Source organism: Rhinopithecus bieti, unplaced genomic scaffold (genome assembly GCF_001698545.2).
Source record: "Rhinopithecus bieti isolate Rb0 unplaced genomic scaffold, ASM169854v2 scaffold_78508, whole genome shotgun sequence".
NCBI lineage: Eukaryota > Metazoa > Chordata > Mammalia > Primates > Cercopithecidae > Rhinopithecus > Rhinopithecus bieti.
In genome coordinates this window covers 740,704-746,713 of record NW_016829854.1, presented here as the reverse complement: position 1 = coordinate 746,713, position 6,010 = coordinate 740,704, and the positions used below count along the sequence as shown (strand labels likewise).

Below are 6,010 nucleotides of genomic sequence, written 5' to 3'. Positions count from 1 at the left end.
AAAAAAAAAAAAAAAAAAAAAAAAAAAAAAAAAAGATGTAAGAAAGAAAGACAGAGGCTGAGAGAGATTGTGCCACTAACTTGCTGTGTGACTTTGGGAAAGTCATTTACCCTCTCTAGGCTTCACATTCCTTTTCTTCTCTTCTCTTCTCTTCTCTTCTCTTCTCTTCTCTTCTCTTCTCTTCTTTTCTTTTCTTTTCTTTTCTTTTCTTTTCTTTTCATGAAACAGGGTCTTGCTCTGTCACCCAGGCTGGAGTGCAGTGGTGCAATCTTAGATCACTGCAACCTTCAACTTCTGGGCTCAGGCGATCCTCCCACCTCAGCCTCCTGAGTAGCTGGGACTACAGCCATGTGCCACCACAACCAGCTAATTTTTGTATTTTTTGTAGAGACAGGGTTTTGCCATGTTACCCAGGCTGGTCTTGAACTCTTGAGCTCAGATGATCTGCCTGCCTCGACCTCCCAAAATGCTGGGATTACAGGAGTAAGCCACCACGCCCGGCCCTTCATGTTCCTTTTCTTTAAAAAAGGAAGCCTTGTCATGACCCAAAGGGTGGGGTTTGTAAACTCAAATGACTGTAGGGACCTGGAGGGTTCTGCGCATGAGCTAAGTGGGCCTGGCAAGGGCCGTGCAAGCTGGACAGCCCAGGGCAGTCCCCGGCTCCACTGAGGTTGTCTGAGGAGAACTGGAGTCATGGATTCTAGTCTCAGGGCTGCTAACTCTTCTAATTTTTTAGGAGACAGAAATCCAGATTATGTGAGCTCTCCTGAATTTAAATGTTAGCAACTAATTAAAAATAATCACTGTGGGTGGAGGGGTGTTGGGGGAGAGCAGCTGAAATATCTCAGGCAAGGCAGGGAGGAGGTTGTCCAACATTCATTACGTTTGCCCCTTCAGTGGTTTTTTGAGGCCCTACTATGTGCCAGGTGCCAGGCGTTAGAAGATACAGTGGCTTATAGGACAAACATGTTTGTGCTCTTGTAGAATGTACTTTCTAGGAGAGTTTAAAGTCCAAGCCCTGGCTAGTCCTTAGAGTGTAGACAACTTTCGCCTTACTTCCTAGGGGTAAGAACCCCCAGAGGGCAGCCTGGTTTGAATGAGTTTAAGATTCATGCTTTCTGTACCCATTAGAATGGTAATAATAATAATAATAATAACAGTAATAATAAATATAGTAGGCATTGGCAAGGATGTGAAGCCAATCGAAACCCTTGTATGTTACTGGTGGAGATGTAAAATGGTGGAAAACAGCATAGCAGTTCCTCAAAAAGTTAAAGACAGAACTTTTGTTTGAACCAGTAACTCTACTTCTAGGTATATACCCAAGGGAATTGAAAACAGGTGCTCAAACAAATACATGCATGCACATGCATGCTCATAGCAGTATTATTCGCAATAGTCAAAATGTGGAAACAACCCGAATTTCCATCTGCAGTTAAATGGGTAAATAAATTGTGGAATATTCATACAATGGAATATTATTTGGCCACAAAAGGAGTAAAACACTAATAGTTGCCACGATGTGGATGAACCTTGCAAAACATTATGTTAAGTGAAAGAAGCTAGACACAGAAAGTCACATAGTATGCTTCGATTTATATTAAATGTCCTGAATAAATTAATCCATAGAGACAAAAAGCAGATTGGTGGTCGCCAGGGGGATGGGGAATGGGGTAATTGCTTAATGGGTATGAAGTTTCCTTTTTCAGGGGTGATGGAAATGTTTAGGAGCTATTGAGAGGTGCTTGTACAATGTTGTGAATATACCAAATGTCACTGAATTGTTCACTTAAAAATCATATAGTTAATTTTATAAAGTTATGTGAATTTCACCTCAATTAAAATATTTCTAAAAATTTTGAACTGTATAAAAGATTGCTGGCCGGGCTCAGTGGCTCACACCTGTAATCTCAGCACTTTGGGAGACCGAGACAGGTGGATCACGAGGTCAGGAGATCGAGACCATCCTGGCTACCATGGTGAAACCCCGTCTCTACTAAAAATACAAAAAATTAGCTGGGCGTGGTGGCGGACGCCTTTAGTCCCAGCTACTCAGGAGGCTGAGGCAGGAGAATGGCATGAACCCAAGAGGCGGAGCTTGTAGTGAGCCAAGATCGTGCCACTGCACTCCAGCCTGGGGAACAGAGCGAGACTCCGTTTCAAAAAAAAAAAAAAAAAGATTGCTCTGTTAGAAACGTTAAGCAAATTATAATACAGGCAAAACGTTAAGCAAATTATAATACAGGCAAAACGCTAAGCAAATTATAATACAGGCAAACAGTGGAATATTATGCAGCCACTAAAAATTTAAGAACATTTTAATGACCTGGAAAATGCTGCAATGTAATACAAAGCAAATAAGATAAATATAATCTATGTGTAGCATTATATTAATTATGTTAATTTAAAAGTGCATAGAGAAGACTACATAAAGATATATGAAAATATTGTTATTGTTCCCTCAAAAGATTCATGCTTCCATTTTCTTGAACACTCACTAAGTGCCAGGCACAGTGAGTAAGGCAAGTGAAGCGCCTTACAGCAGAGAACATGAGGCCTGGAAAAAGGGCCATTGATCCAGAGACAGCTGGGAGGTCAGCAGAGCAATATTCTTTTCTCTTCTCTGCCCCAGAGTCCCTGGGTAACCCTTCGGGCTTCAGTACTCCTGTCGCACAAAGGGGAGGGTGACAGGTGCCCTCTCTGGGGAGCCATCCATCCTTTTGGTGTTTTCCTCAAGAAACACCTGTACCTGGGCCGAAAGCTACATATCCAGGATGCTCCTGGCAATATTGTTCGTTGTAGTGTACACCTAGGAACAACTTGAGTATTTACCCACAGGGGAATGAGAAATACTGTAGAGTGGTCACCTGCTGGGATACTCTGCAGTAGCTGGAAGGAATGAATGAGGCCTCTACTTCTATTTCTCATCCTGTATAGATTTTGACAACTTAATGATAAGAAGGGGCAAATATGCTCCTCTGCTATCCCCTTTCTCAGAATTGCAGAAAAGTTTCACAGTTAGATAGCTTTTTTTTTTTTTTTTTTTTGAGATGGAGTTTCGCATTTGCTGCCCAGGCTGGAGTGCAATGGTGTGATCTCAGCTCACTGCAATCTCCGCTTTCCCGGGTTTAAGCCATTCTCCTGCTTCAGCCTCCCAAGCAGCTGAGATTACAGGCATGAGCCACCGCATAGATAGCATTTTTAAAGCACACAAAACAATAATATGTGCTGTTTATGCATACATTTATACAAAATCCATTTTTTAAAGGCACGGCCTGGAAGGACTGTAATCATGACAGCGGTTGCCTCTGGGGAGGGAGAGAAACAGGACTGAGAGTGACACAAGGTGGGGAGACTTCAAATTTTTCTGTTACTTTTAGTAAATTAATTTTTTAAAATCTGAAGCAAACACAACAAAAAGCTATCATTTGTTAATTCTGGATGGTGGATTCTTAAGATATTTAATATATTATTCTCTTCACTTTTCTGTATTTCAACCTGTCACCCCCTCCCCTAAAAAAAAAGGACCATAAAGAAAAAACCATGGGATAAGGCAACTGATATGTATTGAGGCCTTTCTCTGTGCCAGGCATAGGCTACTCCAGTGGTTCTCAAAGTGTCATCCTTGGATCAGCAGCAGCAGCATCACCAGGGATGGAAGTTCTCAGCGTCCTGCACAGAGCTACTGAATCAGAAACTCTAGGATTCCGCCCAGCAATCTGTGTTTTCACAAGCAGTCCAGGTGATGCTGATGTAGGCTGAAGTCTGAGAACGCGGGGCCATGTGTCTAGCTAGGGCAATGTTAAGATACATTAAGCCTGTGTACTGTCAGACAGTACTCGCAGAGCTTTCCTTCAGTACCTTTTCTTTTCTTTTTCTTTTTTTTGAGACAGAGTCTCTGTCGCCCAGGCTGGAGTGCCGTGGCCCGATCTCAGCTCACCTAAACCTCCGCCTCCCAGGTTCAAGTGATTCTTGTGCCTCAGCCTCCAGAGTAGCTGGGATTACAGGCACGTGCCACCACGCCCGGCTAAGTTTTGTACTTTTAGTAGAGACGAGGTTTCACCATGTTAGCCAGGCTGGTCTCAAACTCTTGACCTCAAGAGATCCACCTGCCTCAGCCTCCCAAAAAGCTGAGATTACAGGAGTGAGTCACCCTACCCGGCCCCTTCAGTACCCAATTAATCTTCTAAACAACCCTGTGAAGGAGGTACTATTACTCTCCCCATCCTGCAGTTGTGAAAACAGAAGCAAAGAAAGGCCAGATCCTCTACACCAGGCCCAACAGGCAGTTTGCCTCCAGAAGCCCCCTCCCCTACCCACTAGCCTAACTGTCTCTCACACGCACCACCTCTCACATACTCCAATTTCCTGCATCCTTGCAAGAAAGACTTCATAGCTCCGTCTTACAGAATCCTGAGAGGGAGAATTCGTCCAACAAGGAGGAAAGTGTCAGGGCATGCAGCAGCAGTCTTGGGCCAGGAGGTTTAGGGGTTTGACCTAGACCTGCTGTGGGAGGAGGGGCAGAGAGCCGACCAGCTGCAGCCGGCCTGGGTGTGGCTTACACGTCAGGCCTCCGCCCATCTGCCCCCTTCCCCAAGCCGGCTGCCAACCCGGCGTGACCCGGCCCCCACCAGGAACCGTAAGGGCCTTCCCCTCCCGGGCTCTGTGAAGCCCCATCCTTTCCTTCTTCTTTTTTGTTAAAAAAATTTTTAAAAAATCCACCCCCACCCCGCCGCAGAAGGGGAACCTGGACAGCCCAGAGAAGTGGTGGATAAAGTCACTGCTCGGGCCTCCCCTCCCCTCCCCCGGGCATCCACCAGTCCGCAGCAGTGCCGCCCCTCTCCTGGGCACCCTCCCCTGGCTGTCGACCCCTCATCCCGCAGGCTACCCGCGGCTCCCCCGACGTTCCCGTCTCCCCTGGCTGCCCTCAGCAGCACCGGTAACCAGCCCTCCACACTCCCCTGGACTCCCTCCGCCGCCTGGGACCCCCTCGCGGGCCAGATATTCCCGGTCCCCTGTGCGCTGCACTCACCTGGGCGCCCGCTCCTCGTCTCGCGGGCAGCCCGGATCCTCGCAGCTCGAGCGCCCCCCCAGCTCGGCAGCCCCCGGGGTTCCGGGGTGCCAGTGCTGGGAAACTGACTTTCTAGAACTAGAGGCGGGGGCGGCGCTCGGAGGGGCTTTGGTGCCGCGGGCGTGTCTCGCCCTGCACTGTCTGGGTCCCTTCCCACTCGCCTCTAAGGCTCCGACGTGCTCCCGGACTGGGACCAGGGACGCGGTGGTGCCCGCAGGCCATCTGGGCGCTATAGCCGCGCCCTGAGCGATGCTAACTCCGCCCCAAGTGTCCTAACACCGCCCCGAAGATTCACAAGCCACCCCAGGATCCTAACCGGCTCCCCAAGGGTCATAGCCTCCGTCTCCTGCAAGCAGGATCCCAAACCCGCCACCAAGAGAGAAAACAAAAAAAATTAGCACCATCCGTCGGAGGCTTCTAACGCGTCCACCAAGGATGCTAACCCCCATTCCTTCCGCTCTACTCTCCCTAACACCTCCCCATCCCACCGCCCAGCGTCCTACCGCAGTCTCCGAAGGATCCCAAATGCCACCCCTAGGGATTGGAACCCGCCCGTCTAAGAACCCCAGCACCCGCCCCCATGCTCCCAAGATCCTAACTCCGCCCCGCCAAAGGATTTTTAAACTAAACTTGCCCCCAAAGATTCTAATCTGCCCAATGGAAAGATCCGAACTCTCACTTCAGTGGATTCTAACCCTGCCTTAAAGATTTAGAACACTAACCCCAGGATTCCAATATCGCTCCTGCTCCTGGGCGATCCCAATCTCCTGCAGCCTAAGAGTTTTAATCCCCAGGGGTCTATCCCACCGGTCCAAAGACTCCAACCCTGCCCTTCAGGGATCCTAACCCCACCTATCAAAGGATTCCTGCTACAGTCTTCAAAGATTCCAACCCCACCCTGGAAAGGCCTTACCCTACCCCGGAAGCATCGTGATCCCC

General features: G+C 48.2%; 1 protein-coding gene across 1 annotated transcript in view; it reads right to left on the bottom strand.

Moving 5' to 3' along the window:
* The window catches only part of HCK (HCK proto-oncogene, Src family tyrosine kinase), a 50,046-nt gene extending 44,720 nt beyond the window's left edge, over positions 1 to 5,326 (bottom strand). Inside the window, exon 1 of the mRNA XM_017865076.1 lies at positions 5,033 to 5,326. The gene's annotated coding sequence lies outside the window, so the exon portion shown is untranslated. The remainder of the gene's footprint in view (positions 1 to 5,032) is intronic.
* Between the last annotated feature and the right edge of the window lie 684 nt (positions 5,327 to 6,010).